Source organism: Palaemon carinicauda, chromosome 10 (genome assembly GCF_036898095.1).
Source record: "Palaemon carinicauda isolate YSFRI2023 chromosome 10, ASM3689809v2, whole genome shotgun sequence".
Lineage (NCBI taxonomy): Eukaryota > Metazoa > Arthropoda > Malacostraca > Decapoda > Palaemonidae > Palaemon > Palaemon carinicauda.
In genome coordinates this window covers 50,530,100-50,550,099 of record NC_090734.1, presented here as the reverse complement: position 1 = coordinate 50,550,099, position 20,000 = coordinate 50,530,100, and positions in this window count along the sequence as shown.

Below are 20,000 nucleotides of genomic sequence, written 5' to 3'. Positions count from 1 at the left end.
TATTTTGGCTAGACTAGAAAAGTTTTTCTCTCCAGTTACTTCAGATATTGACATAGCATCCATCGAGCAGATTGTTTCCTTTCCTCTCTTGATAATCCTGGTGATGTCGTCTTGTGTTATATTGTTAAATCTCATTAATTTTATCTGTGTATCAGGTGTATCCTTAATCAGATGTTGAATATTAACACATGACCAGATTATATTTTCCATGATACTAGAAAATTTTATGCTAGTTCCTGGTCACTGTATCAATTGGGGAGCTTATTTTTTTCATTTACATTTCCCATTATAAGATTTAGGAGACGATAAAACTTATTTATGTCTGTTGCTGCTTCACGGAACTTTCTCTTATAGTATTCACTCTTTCCCTTCTAGTTGGTACTTGTAGTGACACATTGTGGTTTTGTTTTCTACCCATGTACTTTCAGTTTTTAACTGATCCCTCTTTGTTATTTGTATGTCTTTTTCCCTGTTTTTCACTAAAGTCTCTCCATCAAACAAAGGAGATTGGACTTTAACAGTTATAGTCTTTTCCATCAGTGGGCACATGGTATCATATTCATAAATGGATTTTGAGCGAAGTGAAAAATCTATTTTTGGGTGAGATGGCAATGTCGTCCTGTTGGAAGTTCCTATAAGTAGCTTCCTAAGGGATATATGTACTACAGTGATATTCCCAGAGAATTTTACCTTTAGGTATCCAGAATTCTAACTCCTGGCGCGGATATCCTTAAATTTCTCTCAAGGATATCGCATAATATCAGAGGACGTATTCTTGACATGTCACATAGCAATCTGCACCCCTAATAGCTTTAACTCTTCGAGGGGGAAGGGGCAGAATAGAAGGGGAGCCGTATCAAGGCTACCCTAGTTCCCATACTATTGAGTATCACAACAGCGCCATATCCAAGATGGCGAACATTTCTTGTAGCATTGAGTATGGTGCTACAGATACAGTACTTCGGAAGGGATACTGTGAAGGTCTTTTCTTTTTAGAAAAGAAGGGTGGGTCCATCAGGACGACATGGCTATCTCACCAAAAAATAGATTTTTCGCTTCGCTCAAAATCCACTTTTTGGGCTCAAGCCATGTCTTCCTGATGGAAGCGTACCAGAGCATTAATTTATCTGTGGATCTTCATCAGTGCCTTAAACTTGGGACAACATTTCTATGGTCATTTGGACCAATTGAGACAAATGATGTTACCGTTATCAGTCATCATCACTAATCATAAACAATGTTAGTGCTTTCTGCCCCCTACAGGGAAGAGTCATTCTAAACAGTAGAAAAGGAGCCTCAAGGTTAGCATATATTGTATGAACAAACATAAGTATACACTGAATATACAAACAGTCTTATAGTTTGTATATATTGCCGAATCAATATCAGTGTCTCTTTTATCTATTGTTTGCGAGCATACAACTATATGAAGAACTCTTGCATTTTACACATGCAATTGTCGGGCGAATTAGGACTTAATACATTCTAATAGACATTTATTCCTAATAAATGACTAAATGAATTAACCAGTAAAACGAATGTAGCATGATAACGGAATTATACACGTAATGTATACAGAAATTATATTTCTTTCTTGAAAGGGAAAGAAATGATGAGAGCCACTCTCAGATTGAAGAAAATTTTTCATAATAAAACTTCTCTTCAAAATTCTATACCGGTTACATTCTATCAACACTGTGTACTACGTATACACGGCACTAGTGCTATCTGTTTAATTCCACACCTGAGATTTTTAGCAGAGATAGTGTCACCATGGTAACACTCATGAAAAGGAGGTCACACTAAAAGTGATGACCATTTCTCCCTTTAATTGACAGTCCAACTCAATTAGCTTTTCATCGCAGACTTAGATGGCAGGCTTAAGATATCTACATGCCGCCCCCACATAATGCTTCAGTCCATGGACCTGCTTAGCATAGTGTTTGTAAAACACTCTTGATGATTTCCATCCGGTAAATGAACGAAGACGCTCAAAGTCCATATACTAAAAGAAGTTCAGTGATGAAGCAATTCTTCTTGGATCATGACCTGCGGGAGTATTGTCAGGATCTGCTGTACGAATAAAGTAGGTGAGCTTCACCCTCAGTTGTTTTAGGGATAAGTTTGATCCAGAGGTTTTTCCTTTAAAGAGCTGTCCTCCCCTGAAGTCTGAAGTTCTACAAAGATAGACCTTTAGACACTCTACAGGACATAGAGAGACATCTATCGGTCTTTTTGCTTTAACAAAAGCAACCCACTTTTTCAAGAAGACTCATATTGTCTTCTCGTTGACTTAGACTTGCATTTTTTTAAGAATTCTATATTGCCTTCTGAGATCCCAAATCATTTCCTAACCGCTAGGGCAAGGATATCATGAAATGAAGGGTAAGGGTTCTCCGTGATAAATCGAAGGCAATCAAATTCTGAACCCTCTGATATAGTCCTGGGTTCAGAGCTAGGGGCAGCCTCAGCTTTAGATCCTTCACTAAAGAAGACAGATAGCTCTTGGGCTACTTAGAACCAATAAAGCTACTTCTCCTCGGAAGGGTCTCAGCATGTTTAGGACCTTCAGCAGGCGATTGGATGAGATGAACTAGGATATCTGAGTCCATCCCTCTATACCAAAGACATGATGTCTGTTAACTCTCCTAGAGGGTCTTCGTATGGGGCTACATATCAAGGTAGTTTCTTGAAGACGCTCGTGATGAAGAGGTCGATTTGCATTTCTGGGATTTGATCCCATCTGGGAGAGAATAGTTCTGCGTCCGTGGACCATTCTAACTCTATCGGCTTGAGCTGAAATAGAGCATCCACTATCACATTGTGGATCGGTTGTATATGAACTGCTGACAGGTGCCATCCCTTTAAGTAGGGGATGGTTAACGTCACCTATACCATATGAGACATTTTTTAGCATTGTCGATTGCGTGGAGAGAGCGATTAAGGAAGGACCCATATTGATCTTTTTAGATCTCCTTGAGCGTTTCATACGTATCTTCTCCAGACTCTTGACCCATCTTTCAGCTGTGCTCTTCGCACTAGGTCTGTCACTCTTGCGAACTGGATAGAGTTCACAACTCCTCCTTGTTAATGTCTTGGAAATATGACTGATTATCCGAGTCTCTTGACTGACCTTACAATCTCCTTTTATATTCCTATGGGAAAGGAGAGTTGGTGTGACTACAGACTTTAATGATTTTAAAGCCATTGAAACCTTTGAGCTGGAGAGAATTGAGACTTCTTGAGGCTTATCTTGCCTACGCGATGTTGCGGAACCTGCTCATCTCCTTGGATGTTCATACACCAGCCACTTCGGGTGCTGCTCACCCCAACTTCTCGTCCAGGTACATTGTTGCCTGAACCATTTCTAGACTTTATTATTGCATGACTAAGTCTGCTAATCCTTTGAAGATATTTAGGACTGTGTTTAGTCCGGCACATATCTTTCCTAGGATATATGTTACCTTCTGTAACTTGAATCCTTGATAGGAGGGGATTGGGTGATTGGCTGAAAGTTTCCAAGGGACATTTTCCAGGTCTGACAAGACTACAAATACCACATTTTGAAACAGGGTCCAAATCTTCAGAAGGATTAACATTCTGAACTCGTTGTTCTATTTGAACTTGTTGAGTGGCGACAAGTCCAGAATGACTCTGAGATTTCTTGAGTCCTTCTCGTGAACACCAAACAACCTTCCCTGGAATACGATGGACTATTGTTTCCTTACCACCTGTATGCTCTAGAGCTCTTAGGTATACTCCTCCAGGAGGGTTTTGGATTATAGGAGGAGTTAAGGATATGATGGTGGAGACATTTCTACTTCCCATCGTAGTCCCATCTTGATTAGGCCATGGAACCAAGGATCGAAGGTCCAACGATACTGAAGGAACCTCCCTCCTACCAGAAGCATCTCTATGCTTCGAATGATCAGAAGAATCAAATTTTTCACCACCTGCCTGGGGCATCGCTGTCGTTGCAGCCGTGGGATGTTGTTGAACAGCCCGAAGTATATTTCCGGACTTTCCCGTCTTCCTTTTAGGTTGGGGACCCACAACTATGGAAGACTTTCTCTTTAGGAGAAGACCTACGTTCTCCGTGGTGGCATTCTTAATCACTTCCCTAACTACCTCGTCAGGGAAGAGGTCTTTACCCCAGATGTTGGAAGACATTAGCTTCCTTGTCTCATGTTTCAGTGTTGTGGAAGCAAGCACAAACTCCCTACATGCTCTCCTAGCCTTCATAAATTCATAAAGGTCTCTCACTAAGGTAACCATATGCATTTTCTCTAAGACCATGAGCATGTCTGGGGTACTTTGATGGGATGAACACAACTTTAAGTAGTTTTGTAGAGATAGGGAGTCTGCAAGTCTCTCCTTTGTCTCTTGTTCATTATACAAGAGAAACTCGGATAGTTTAGGAAGAACTTCTTTAAACTATCCACTGGTGACATCTGCATCTAATCTTCCTACTGAAAAGGTTAAATGGACTTCCTTCCAGTCCTTGTCCTGTCTGGGAAAGGCTGGTGACAGAGGATTGCACTCCTCGGGTGCAGGAAATGGCATACCTGCCTCCACTGCCCTGGCAACAGATATAAATGCCGTCCCCATAAAGGGGAAGGAAACTGAAGCAGGAGCAAGAAAGGTAGGGTGCCTGTTACCTAGTATGGATACCTTCGACACCGAGTAACCCGCCTTTTCCAGGCTACTTGACAGGATAGCCTGTGCCTTACTATGGTCGAGAATCATGACTTCTTTCGATTTAGTTCCTTTTCTTTACTTTGGTTCATCCTTCAGTCGAACAAAACAATTAGGAAAAGCATCAAAGCTTGGCCAAAACTGAAATTTGTCCAAAAGAATAGCACCCATCTCCTAAGAGATGTAGAGTTTGCGATTTAAAATCACCATCAGGTCTGCAAACCTCCAGGGATTGGTTTTGATCTTGATCCATGGGTCGTTTGTATGACCCTTGGGAAGCCACAAGTGGAGCTTTACTGGGCTCTATCTTACATTTTACTTCCTGCTTTTCGTGATATTTGCGAAAGCTCTCCAATAGAGTATTCACTTGGGCCCATAATTCGTCTGTTCCCTCTAATAGAGGGGTAAAAGATAATTATGACGACGTCAATGGCTCTAGAGCTGGCATAGGAGGAAACAATTCCAACACAACATTTTTCCCTTTTTCTTGTGGGCACTTCCTGCCCTCCTTCCCAAAGACTATCTGGCCGTTGGGAGATGTAATTGGTGTCTGGGGCACCTCTATTTCCTTACTTGCCTTCGGAAATAGTAGCTTACGCATCCTATCATTAGGTAGGTAAGGTCCCGGAGAGATTTTCTGGAAGCCTCTCACCCAGTTGCGTAATTTGTCTTGAGCTGTATCCCTAGTCTCTGTAGACTAGGAATTCTCGAAACCTTCGGACATTAGGGTCCGACATACATTACAAACCTAGGGTCTCCAATAATGTAGTGATTCGGTTATAATATTGCAGGGAGCATAAAACCTGCAAGTATTATCACCGTAAAAAACTTTACTCCTGGTCTTGCAGAGGACTGCAGCACAAGTCATTTGGTGTTCCTCCTGTAAAGAAAGGAGAACAAAATGAGTATATAATTGATTATCTCACGGATAATCAATATGTAAAAGTCATTTTCTTCACACGTAGCTTAGGATTGGAAGCTATAAAGGAATAGTAGGAGACACATACTTGTGTATCCCATACAAGCAACTGTTGTTACCTCCCCTCAGTGTTAGCTATAGGGAGATTCCTCTACCGAGGTAACTCAAACTTAAATGGTTCTAACCAGTAGGGGTAGAAAAGTGTATAAGTTACTGTCCCTCTTTATTTCTAGCACTGTGGGGTAATGATGAGTGATTCCTCAATCAGGATATAGAAGAAATATTACTCTCTCGATATAGGGACGGTACCAGCAGAAGGTCGCAAAGGATACCCAAGATATGTTAGAAATAACTACTGTATAATCATACTATAGTTTTCTATTCGCAGCATATTCTTTGTTGCGAATTACTGGCTACTGCATAATTATACATAAAGTAGTTCACCCATTTTGCTGCCTTTGTGGCAAGCATCTGATGGCACAGTCCAGCTGGCATGACGCCAACTGGACTAAGAATTATAAAAGACATATATTTGTGTATCTCACCCCACCTATTTGATGTGACCTCCCTTACAAAATTAAGTCATAGAGTTTCCTGATCGGGGAGACTCAAGATAAGGGTTCTACCCTTTAAGGGTTAGGAGTGTAACACTCCAGCTCTTTAAATATTTTATACTTTAGGGAAACCTAAAAATTGATTTCTAATCAGAATATTGTAGAAGTTATATTCTTTCAATATAGGATTGGGTTCAGCAAATACCTAGGTAGGGATTCCCAAAATATATTGAAAATAATTACTAGTATTATATATACAGTAGTTTTCTATCTGCAGTATATCCTATACTGCAAATATTCTGACATCATGTATAAACATATAGAGTAAATCATCCGGCATGTCGCCGGCATAGCTAGTTCTTGCTGGCCCATCCAGCATAATAGCTAAAAGTGAGAGAGATAGCATGGAGTGAAGGCTATATATTACTGTGTATGTATATACAGTAGTAATTAAGGATGTAAAGTCTAATTTCACTGCCTTTCTCCAGAAATAAGGTTCAAATGGAAGGGGAGATTGTAACATTCAGGCTTCCATCTAGCTACAGTACTATTGCCGGCAAGGTCCCGCCGACACACTGCCGGCAGGCTAGCCACTGGCAGTACTAGTACAGTCAGCATGCGTCCGGCTGAGTCAGCACCTATCTGTGACGGTCTGGCTGGCGGTACTCCGGTAATAAACCTTGTGGCTAGCAATTCAAGGGAGAACTGAAGAACCTTAGAGACAGAAGGGACTTCCCATTCCCAGCGATCATGGTTGCCGGCAATTGGCGTGGCTACTAGCAGTATGCCTCGCTGCCGGCAGCCCTCATAGCTGCCAACAGATGAAAGACACATAGTCGCCAGCAACCAACACGGCCGCCGGCAGTTGTCATGGCTGCATGCAGCTGTCAAAGCCGGCGGCGGCCGGACATCGGCAGCGGGGAGGGAGTCTGGCCAGCACCGGCAACCCACCGGCATCAGTAAGGTTGCAGGATACCGGTATCATAAAAGAACAGAGGGGGAGGTAAAAGGGAGCTATATGAGGTGGGGTAGGAGCTGGCAATTTTGCCAGACCTAAACATCTTAAAGAAACTCTGTTTCAGTATCGGAGCCATCCCAGGCGGCAGGAGAATCATCTATTCTCCAGCCTAGGTGGTGCCAATATAGTTATGGGGATGGCAGCAGTGCCACCTCCTCTCAACAAGGGTGAAAAAGAGTTCCAGTGCTGCGCCATCCTAGGCCTAAGAAGATACTACACTTCAGCCTAGGGTCAGCGAGCATAGGACTAGTCTACTAGGCCACAGGGAGAAGGTGCCGGCATCATACAACCACTTCAGGTGTAGCCTAGGGAGGGCTAGCTGCCTATGCCAGCAGCCTAGCTAGCAGGGTAATGACTATTTACCCTGCCGGCCGACTTACGACACAAGACTATATACTCTGAGTCTCTGACCGAATCCCAAAACTTGCCATCTGCAGCTAAGGGACGACACAAAAAACCCTAGGTTAGTCATGCCTGAATTAAAAATTCAGGGCTGACCTATTATGGTTGTAGCCAAAGTCTGCACTCAGAGGGAAGAGGGTTTACCCTTAAATCTCTAATAGAGACAAGTATCGGTTATATAATAATTCCTTGAAATATCTATCTCCAATGAATTGATAACCAATACACGAGGGTAACCGGGGAAAATGTCGAAAGTATATGTTGCCTAGGTTAGGTTACCTAGGCAAGGTGAGATCTCGGTTACTTATATCACCGAAACTCTGACATATACTATCGACGCAGGAAAAGGAAAGATTTTATGCATATGAATATCTTTACAAATATAAAAATGCCTAAATAGCTTCATAAATAATTTATTAATGCTATTTTAAAAACCGGGAATGTCGTTCTACTAACTAAATAACACACCCAACGAACGACAGCGCCCATGGCGCCTCCAGTAACAGGCCTAGCTCCTAATCACAGTAAATTACTCTAATTTTACTGTGAGACAGGAACTAAAAACACATATTGTGAAGATTTAATACTCAACTTCTCAGAAGCGAAAGAAGCTGGAGATTGCATGATAAAATCTTTGAAAATCGATCGAAAATGTCAGATTAATAGGGAACACATCTGAGCGAAATCGCTACAAAATAAGGAATGTTCGCCATCTTGGATACGGCGCTGTTGGGATATTCAATAGTATGGGAACTAGGGTAACCTTGATATGGCTTCCCTTCTATTCTGCCAGTTACCCCTCGAAGCGTTAACGCTATTAGGGGTGCAGATTGCTATCTGACGTGTCAAGAATACGTCCTCTGATATTATTCGATATCCTTGAGAGAAATTTTAGGATATTCGCGCCAGGAGTTAGAATTCTGGATACCTAAAAGTAAAATTCTCTGGGAATATCACTGTAGTACATATATCCCTTAGGAAGCTACTTATAGGAACTTCCATCAGAACGACATGGCTTGAGCCCAAAAAGAAAGTTAATACACATAGCTCCCAGCAAACGTTGGTTATCGTGATCACAGGGAACGTTGATAGTATCATTTATTTTCCTTATGACTCCTTTAATAAACACAGTATGAGAAATAATGGATTTTTGTCTACAGTTTATTTTATTTTCTACTACATGTCTCTGTAGAGGTAGACTAAATATAGTAAGTTCTTGCACTGGGAAGATAGTACATTTCTCTTCAACATTTGAATGAAATACAATGTTACTAATTGCATCACTCACTAGTAGGTGCAACGTATGCCCAGTTAAAATAGTTGTACAGTCTACAATACACACTAATTGATATGATTCTAATAACTCACTAAATGCCAAATCGTCAGGATTTGATGCATCATCAATCCAAAAATTAAATTTTCCATAAATAACGAGTTAATTTCTCTTCACGTTAATCACCTGAATGAATGCACTGAATTCTTCAAATAAGAAATGTTCTCGGAGATTTGTAGACCGTTATATACTATAATTTTTTTTTTTTCATGAAGTTTATTCTTATATATTCAAAGCTTGTTACACTAGTTATGTTTAACATTTTGAGATTTGAGTAACTTTTATGAATAAAGAGTCTGACCCCTCCAACAGACCTACCCTCTTTCGTTATGTGAAAGAACATGTGTGTGTGTGTGGGGAGGAGGGTGTCATTTCAGTGATGTTAGCCATATCAAAATTATTTAACCCTGTTTCAGATAGTGCTAGTATGTCCAAATATTTCCCCTTTATCAATTCTCGAATTTGAATAGTTTTATCACCCACAGATTTTTTATTTACATAGCCACAGTTTATGACGTCCTTAGTATCAAGGATCATTATTTTCTGCTAGTGTTTTCAATTATAACTCATAAGCTTTGCAGTCTCGAGAATTTACTACGTCCTCATCTGGTCTGCTCAGGTTTTTGCAGTTAAAAAACTTTGACATTTGCAAATCACACTCTTTGGTGAAATGCTTTCCTGAACATTTCCCGGAGACTTTATCATCATTCTTAAACTTCACAACCAAATTTCAGCACATAGTGGGAAGTCCTACCTTAAGGATTTTTCAGCAAGACTACACTTATCTTTTCATCTATAGTTTGGATTTGGTCTAGTTAACGATTTCTTTGAATAAAGGCATTTACTACTTCATCTTCATCATTGTACATATTGCATATCATTATTTTTTATTTCAATGTTCTGATTTTTCTCGTTTTAGTATCACCAACCAATCTCTATTTTGTTTGCAGCCTCTTCTCTGACCATTTTGTTAGCAAAGTTTACAACAACATTTTGATTTGAAGTTGACCACGTGTTAAGTATAGGAAAGTCTTTAAGTGCCTATTCGACCTTGTGTTTTCTTTCAGTATTTCTAGTTGATTTATTTGTTGATTTTATTACCAACAGATTTTTTCCTTGACTTGGTCAGCATATGTCCTTCTCTCCGGTTTTGTGTCCATCAATTATTGAAGTGTTGCCTTATTTGATTCCCTATTCAAAGCAACATTATCAATTTCCTCAGTTAGGTCAGTTGTCAGGGTTGAATTTGCCGTGTTTGCGCTAAAGTCCGCAGCTTTGTTCTCCAATTTAGAGATTCTCTGGTCTTGTTTACTAAGAGCATCTTCTCTTATGCTTACTTCTTCCTTCAATTTTGATATATATAACTTGGCTATTCTGCTCCAACTATACATAGTGGGCACCACTAAGGTAGGCTCTTTATTTCATTGTCAGTGATGCCTGTCCCTATGTACACATTTCTCATGATAGAATCTCTTGCACTCACATCCTTTCCAATTTTTGGCCAGTCTCCCTCCCTAATTCCACATATGAGGTAGACTGAGTGTGGGGCAGACAGGGGGGCAACCTGGTGTACTTCTCTCTATAATTTCTCCAGAACACTATTTAGTATCTTTTCAATGATATTCTAAACGAGAAGCAAAAATTAAAACATGACTCGGGGTGAGTGTTGAACAGAGCTTCGCACAAAACATGTCCACACCTCAGTGGCAATCACTTATATATTTTATTGTGATAAGGTTTTAAAGAAACTGAAGGTGATTATCGACGATCGATTTTTCTACCATATGGCAAGCAAGTGCTACAAACAATTTACAAATGAAAACCAGTTTTTAGAGGCTGACCAAGAAAGCTGTGGCCCATATTTCTAGTTTGTCAGCAGATAATAGAGATAGCCATAGTCTGCCGAATCGTCATCTCTCAAATGTAGAACAACTGGAACACAATTGAGAGATATGAACTAAACTACATAATCATTAACAATAAATCGTACAATTGATACTTTGATAAATAACACATCAGTGAATCTCCCCGTGCTTCATGTTTCCTGGCTACAAGTACCTTTTTCAAGAATTCTGTGTCCACACAAACTTGTGACCTTCAAGATACCAATTCAGTGTTTATAACTGATCTATACTGTCACAAGGACTGCATGAGCAAATATCTTTACAAGATTGAGTCTCGTCATAAGGCCTTGAAACAAAACTTATCTAGGAAACAGATAGCATGGAATCAGGTTGTAACAGAGTTGAAAAGGGTCTGAAGGGTGGCAACAGCTATTAAGTTAATATCATCAGAGACCTTTTATACATCATTGACATTGAATTCAATTTCCACAAAAGTATTATTGGGTATATACTTCGGTAAAGAAAACTGAATTCACACCTTCATATGTAGTGCAAAAATCGTTGATGGTATTCAATTTTCTAAACAGGTGTTAGCTGAGGAAAATTTTTCTGTTAATTCCATTCAGGAATGTACAACTGTAAATAGGAAAGCTGTTGATGATTGGCCAGATTAATAGATTTTGTGATGCTCAGGTCCTCAAAACTACATGCTATGCCAAGGATATACTAGAATCAATAGTTCCAGCAAAACTCCAACACAAAACTCTCTGTCTCCTGTTGTAGAAAGGTACAACCTCTTTTCCAAATTATGTGCTATGTTCATCATTGTGGTAGAAAAACAACACCTAAGCATAACATGAAAGCAGACCGGTACATGCACTTGGAAGTGGAGGCAAATTTATTACCTAAACTTTAAACCATGAGGGTCTAGCGTTCAGTTATCCAGAGCTTTGTAGGTACCAGCACGATCTTACATCATTCTCTGAACACCATAATGAAGGTCATGTAGCCCTCCCTTGCCACTTTCATACTGGTCACCTTACATGTGGTGCAATTTGCAACTGGGACCATGTATGCGCATCCATCTCTGAGCATGAGTGACTGTGCTTTACCAGGACAAACATACATCATTAACCTGCAAGCCAAAAATGTCAGACATGCAATTCAAACAAGGTCCAGAGGCATTCAAAGAATTCATTTCATGTTAATTGCTCTCTGATTTTCACAATACATCTCGTGTTTCAGATATCCCACTGATCTACCAAGTAAGTGACATTGACTATTCATCTATTGAGGCAGAAAAGCGAAACTGAAAGATGTTGTCTGGTCACTTGCCGGCCTTGATGTCAAGCAAGATTCTTTCTCAGTGCATCCTCTATTTAAATCATACCTTCATAGAATGCAAGTAACTCAGTATGGACTGATGACAAAATCCACAGGAGACTCTGGTATTTTAGTCAGGTAACTAATTATGCTATAGTATATTCTACAATGAAAGACTTTGTAGCAATTGGCTTGCAGTTGGCTCAGACTGAAATTCCAATGTACTGTGATGAGAAAGTTTATTGTTTTGTGAGGGATATTTGGCTGACACAACAAGAGGAATTTTGTACCCTAGTCCAATGTCAGTGAACATTTCACTTGGTGGAAACTGTCCTTGAATACATTAGCAAAGCCTTGGGTGGAAGTGGAGATGACATGGCATGGCTTCAGGCTTATATCTATGGTCCAACAGTCATCCAAAATTCTGTTCACAGTAGAGGTCACTCCAATGTCTGTCTTCAAGGCATGCAGGTGCTTGCTGAATAATTCTAAGGAATACTTTCCAAGGAATTTTTTGATGACAGAGGGGAGAGTCATATGTGGTGTAACTTGATATTCTCAGCAAACTCAAATCACCTGTTTCACAAGATAACGCTAAGGAAGGTCAAAAGTAAATGACAGACTTTGAATATGCATCTCATAAGTTAATCGAAGTTGTTGGGAGCTTCAATTAAACTAGGTAAGTTTGAAATGAACACTTCAAAATTTGGGCTTAGTTTCCACAAGTAATCCCTATTGTGAATGATTTGCTGAGAGATGGTCTTGCAGGCATATGCGATCTTCATTTGGATGCTGCTCAACGGGCTCTGTACTTGTTCGCCACCTTTGATTCAACTAACTACTTACACAGGTGCTCACTCTACCTTGAAGTCATGCAGCATCTACTCGAAACAACACCATAAGTCTAAGGGCACCTCTCAAACTGATATTCTTCCAACAAAGACAACCCTGGCAAAATTGTTGTTGTTGGAGGCGATATAAAACTAGAACAGAGCACCAACCTCTCATTGAAGTGCAGCAATGGAGTCATTCGACAGGCCAAACAGAATCAATATGTGGCTCAGTAGGACTTAATATATCATGGAATGATAACCGTGGAGAAAATAGGTCATACATATACTAATGTGCTGGACAACACACATAAATCCTACCGTCACCACAAAGTCTTACAGTCTACTACGTATTGTAAGGAGGCTTATATCCAGGCTAGGGTGTAGTTCATAGAGGAAAGTGGGTTTCCCATGTCTGAGGATGCATGGAAAAGATTGCAGAATTTTACAACAAAAGATCTTAGTTCAACAGACATCAGAAAATATATTTTGAAAGCATTGTCCAAAGAAAAATATAGATACATGAATGTAAGAATGGGAAATTTTTCACCAAAACTCAATGGATCACCATCAGCATACATCGAATGGACTTAAGAATAAGGAATAAAGTCAAAAGTAAAGCACCGAATACAATTAAGAGAATAGTCAAGGATATCTAAATTGCTAATAGAATGCAGGAACTCGCTCATGATCAAGGTGTCACCAAGGAGGACCTTTTGAAGTATGACATTACGTCATCTCCTATGCTGTTTGATTGGGACTTTATAATGACAGAACTATCCAAATGTCACTTGATTCAAGAAATGGGAATGCACCTTCAGCCTGAGGACTTAAACTAAGATAATCAGAAAATTCTGCCTTTGTCATCGATTAGATGGCAAATATCTGGGAAGTTCAAAATGAGAAAATGTCCACATATGACGATATTCTTTCCCTTACTTCCAAGTACCCAGAATCTTGCCGATTTAACTATTTTTTGACATATAGTCCAATGCTCCTTCAGTAAGAGGCTGCGGAAAAAAAAGGGCATAATGACAAAGTTCGTATTGAGTAGAGTTCCACTGATAGATTATCTCCCCTTCCATAGGACCTAGAAATCTTCAGGCCTTCAAACACAAACCAGCTTCTTGCTGAGAAGCTGATGTACGGCCATCTTCAATTACATGGTAATACTGAACTTTATCCAACATTTCATGCCAAGTTTCATAAGCAGATGAAACGTGGTAATGCATCAAGGTTCACAAAGGCACATAACATGTGATATCCCATCTACAGTCCACAGTGTATGAAGAGGCAGACCTTCACATACCAATTCATGTGCTGGATTCACTCAAGACATGGAATAAGGAATATGTAGTAATTTACAAAATTATTGATCTAACCATTCACATTCTCTACTACATGTCTGTGTTAATCCAAAGGGGCATTGAGGAACACTGGGTGCGAGCTAGGGTGAGGGATACGACTCGATACCGGCCTCTTCATACGTTGTTCCAGCACCTGTGGAGTTTAATTTGTGATGTTTTGCCAGCTGTGCACATTCTGGCTGCATGTGATATGACCAGCAAGGTGGACATCAAGAAGGCTGCTTTGAAACCCCAACCAGAGATAATATTTAAGCACCTTGGGAAGTCTGTTAACCTATCAGAACAAATGATAAAGTTTACATATCACAGCGCTGGCAAGCGCGACCGGGGAACAAGCAAAAATGCAGCCAGTGCGGTTATATACGATTACGTAAACCAGAAATACCGGGTTTTCAGAAAAGTGCTTTCCGGACATAGTATTAGTATAAGCTTGAAACTCTAGGATTTAGTTCTATTCAATTTAACTAGACGATCCTAAAAGTTTCAAGTCCCTATCTTATAAGGTTCGTGAAATATGACGTCAGAAATATGCAAAAAAATAGCAAAAATGACGTCAACTTTCATGGGTTCGATATAGAGTCATGGATAGACGCTTTTTAGCAAAGTTTCAACTCTATAATCTTAGCTTCTGAATGAGCTAGATAGCTGTTCGACCTCAGGTTTTGTAGATTATGTTTTAAATTGTGTATTAGGCTATGTGGGAATGTTTTGCGGTAATCACGAAGGCTGTAGTCACGTACTTAAGTTTCAAAAGGCATCAAACTGACATCTTTAAGCGAACTTTCAACGTTTATTTCTTAGCTTCTGAATAATAAGTTATAGGCATGTTTGACATCACATTTTGAAGATATGACTATAAACTAGTTAATCAATACGCTTGCGTAAAAAAAGAGTGATATTTTACCCAAAAACCAATAAATCGGTTGGAACTTTTGACCGGGGAAACGTCTGTCTATATCCGAACATAACTTGACAACAAAACGTTTACCCGATTGAGCGGTTTAAAGAATTGATATAAACATTTTAACCGGGTGTCGCCGGTCGCTTGCTTTTGACATTACCCATAGTCATAAAACAAAAAAATTCTGGGTAACGTACCTACAACTATAACGTTAAATAATAAAATAGCATACACGCCAACCTTTGATATGTTTTACCTCCTCCTACTTTTCTACATTGTTTAATGTTTATTCTTCCCACTCTTAAATCTTACTACATTCTTTTGCACTTTTCATCCTGCCTTTTAGTTCTAATTCACCATCTTTTCCCTCCTTTAACGAACCTCTTTTATAACATCCTACCTCTTAACTTTTACCTCATACATTTTAACTGTAATTAACCCGTACTCCCTACCTCGTACCTCTTACCTTTTAGTCTTACATCTTACATCCTACCTGTTAACGTTTAACTCTAACTTCTTACCTCCTACATCTTACCTAGATACCGTTTACCTCCACCTCGTACCCGTTAGCTCTTTCATTTTACCTTCTTCCCCTTTAATATTACCTCCAAACTCTTACATCCTACCTCTAACATCTTATGATCCAATCTCATACATCCTACGTCTATCGTCTTATCTCTTATTCTTACCTCTCACCTTTTACCTCGTACCTTTTACCTCGTACCTTTTACCTCGTACCTGTTACCTCGTACCTCTTATCTCGTACCTCTTATTCTTACCTCTCACCTTTTACCTTGTAAGTTTTACCTCTAACCTAGTAACTCTTACCTTTTACCTCTTACCTTTTACCTCTTACCTTTTACTTCTTACCTTTTACCTCTTACTCCTTACCCTTTACCTTGTAGGTTTTACCTCTTACCTCGGATATCATGCCTCCTCTATCCTAACACCTCAAGTCCTATGAGTATTGACTATTGACTGATAAAAACTGACTGATCAAAATAAACTGATAAAAAATTTGATTAGGTACCGATAATATGATACATTTCTCTCTCTCATAGTAAATCTGCTACTCCTCGCCATGACTATGGGTAATGTCAAAAGCAAGCGACCGGCGACACCCGGTTAAAATGTTTATATCAATTCTTTAAACCGCTCAATCGGGTAAACGTTTTGTTGTCAAGTTATGTTCGGATATAGACAGACGTTTCCCCGTTCAAAAGTTCCAACCGATTTATCGGTTTTTGGGTAATATATATATATATATATATATATATATATATATATATATATATATATATATATATATATATATATATATATATATACCTAATCAAAGTCGTGAAACCACAGATAGATGAAAGAAATTTTTCTGATTATCAATGTGAGGTGTTTCATCACAGAAAAGCAAGTTCTCTATAGAACCTTCTTCCTTCCAGTTAAGGCATGAATCGAAATATAAAGCGCAGCTTATACAATGCCTACACAAAGTTGTAATGTTTGGATATTTACTTGAACAAAGAAAATGTGCTGCTATAAAAGCCTAATAGCTTTGGTTATGGATACAAATAGGAAGTTTTGATACAGCAACATCATGGAAAGTTTTAGAGCCCAATAGGTAAGTCTGCTGTACTTGCATGAAAACCGCCAGGTCAATATATCCATGCAGAATGGCTAGTGACTATTTTGAGACTTCTGTCAGTACCAGATGAAATTTTGAGCAGTTTTTGAAAATATAGTTGTTTAATTGTATATTGCATGTATAGTTATATGTACACACAAGTATTAGTTGTCAGTATTACCAATCTTGCATGTTTCATGTAAGGCAAACTATTTCAATGTACCGAATTCGCTGTACACAATTGTTCGTATATGCTTAATGTAAATGGTGTTTACTTTGTCTACTGGCTTGAGCATTAAAGTTTGACAAATGGGCTCTCTTCCTGGTCCCATTGCCATGTAAATACATGTTACAACTTCTTAGAATTCTCTCAAGTGCGATACTTTTTGTTTGATAATAACCATTTCACACCCATTTCAGATTTAGTTGAAAAACTGAACTTCCAAATAACTTTTTCCTTCTATTTCATTGAATAATTCCTTGAAGATACAATTTTTTTTATGATAAAACAATTGTTTACAGAGTTATGTGTATTTCTATTAGACAGCAAAACGTTGCTGTTTTGTGGTACTGGTAAACTTTGTTTGCCATTTTCTCTGGAGAATCATCAAAGTAAGCACAAGTTCAAATATGAAGGCAATATACGAAAGAAGTTTGATTAAGGAAGATTTTTACCCATTTCGATGATTCTCTATAAATTATTAAGCGAAATTAAGGAACAGAAGATGAGTCACGCATCAATATGAAAGGCAAATCTCGACAAAATTCGGTAATGTTTTGGTATGTGTCTGTTCAAAGGATGATTTATGTTGATGAATGCTAGTGAAATACTCATTCACATCCCTTGTCTTTCAAAATCACATTTCATAATCATTTCACTCGCAAACATTGAATTGAAATAAGTTGCAAAGGTAATTTTCCTTTCAAAGTGCAATGCATATAAACCTTTTTTTACTGAAAATGTTGTTTTTATGAAATTTTCTCAAAAACGGCACGGAAGAAAATTTAACTGTTGCTAAGGATCATTACCAATTTTCCTTTAAAATTTATTACATTGAGTATTATTTTTGGAATACCTGACGTTAAAACAATGCTTGAAATAAAATAAAACCGTATGTGAAAACACCTTTAGATTACCAGTTACAATGTTCAGGTACTTCTTCCTATCAGCTGTTCACAGCATTTCGCTTTTCTTTAATGGTTCCTTTTTGCCTCGTTGGATTTACTCTACTATCTAATAATGTTAAATATTAACGTATCCTTCCCCTATTTTACCCAGTCATCTTTTCCATTATAGGTCTACCAATAAGATCCTCCATTCTTTGCATAACCTTACCAAATCACATCATTCTTGTGTGTTGTACATTGTCTGATACTTCCTCTACTACATTGAATGTTCGTTTAATAAAATCAATTAGGATTTCCTTGTTTCTTAATACTTATCACATTCCTTTCAGCTTCTGGGTCTCTTTTATCACCCGTGTCTAGATCAAGTAAACCAATTCCGGTCTATAGAACTATTTTAATCATCTGCACTAATCATCCAGTCCAATTCAATTCCTGATTTCCTTTTCCTGATACTGTATTCAGTGACTGATTATCTCATCTTCTACATTCATTCCATCGTATTCAGTTTCTGTCACACAAACGATATCATTTGTGCCCAAGTTTACTGGACCCTTTCATCTCCCTTAATACATCCATATGCATTGCTTCATTGTAGAGCTTATCTTTAAGCCTTGGTCAGCCAGTGTACGTCTTCATTTCTCTAGTTAAACCTTAACACTCTCTAGTCATACCTTTCAAAACTATGTCATGAACTTTTCATAATGTCAAGATAACATCATCAGTTATTACACACTCTACAAATATAAAGAAAAAAATAGAGTAGAATATCATAAACACTTGTATGGCAAATATCCTTCACAATTACTTTCAAGCGATCTCATCATTTGACATCTAATATTATTTTTAAATTGATTCCAATCTACACTAATTATACACTTTACTAATGAGTTTTGCCGTCATGTATTCAAAAGCATATTCAATACTGGGGATTAGTTTTCTTTGCATATCTTGTATAGTAGTAACTCCTCTCTCTCTCTCTCTCTCTCTCTCTCTCTCTCTCTCTCTCTCTCTCTCTCTCTCTCTCTCTCTCTCTCTCTCTCTCTCTCTCTCCAATGATAAAGATTTACCAAATGAGAAACTGAATTACGGTTAGTGGCAAACTTCACATCAAAGGATATCCCAGATAACATTTTCCCATATTTTTCTTCCCTTGGCTATCATTTTTTTTTTTTTCACATACGTATCTCATTCCCCTTGTTTCACTGCTTCAACATAAACATGTCACTTATGTAATCGTAAAATCATAAAATTTTACATAAATACTGCAAAATAATGGTACAATTGTATGATAGATTGGAATGAGTAATTCTTGTGTTATAGTCTGTAGACTTGTAAAATTTTTAATCATATGAAAATATTCTATCTATATGTCAATATTGTCCGTAATATAAAGCATTCATAATATCTAATTAATTCAAGAAAATAGGAAACACTTCAATGGCCCTATGTAGAGGGTTTAGTGATTTTAAAGATATTGCACATGAGATAATAGCCCAAGGAAGAGAACTTGAAGTCTTTGGTAACCTCCGTTAAAACTGACGTAGACTTCCGCATGCACATGATAATAGTTTTGGTTAATAGTCAAAACAAATTCAATTACAAAATAATTTAAAATCCAAGTGTCTTAACCACCCATATTTTCATTTATTTTTTTTTTTTTTATTCAAAAGTGACCGGTTTGCAAATGTTATTCCTTTTTCTTGAACAAGCCTCCTAAAGGTATTTGGTATGTCTTCATACACTAAGAGTTGGTATGGAATTTATTACGGAAATTTTTAGTCCAGCCATATCTTGAAGATAGCGCAAGCTAGTCTCGTTATTCCTCTCGCTTAGTGAACATAAGGTTGCATTAAATTCACGAACTACGGCATGAAACTACTAAAAATTCAATTTGTGTATAAAACCTGCCAAAGGTTGATTATACAGTAATGCATGTGAATTCTTTTCACTCAAATCTACGATAGATAACAAAAACGGAGCCCTTAAAACCACTCATAAGTCTGATACTGGACTAACTAATGCATACCATAATATGAAAAAAATTTCCGCAAATCTTGTCAGCGTA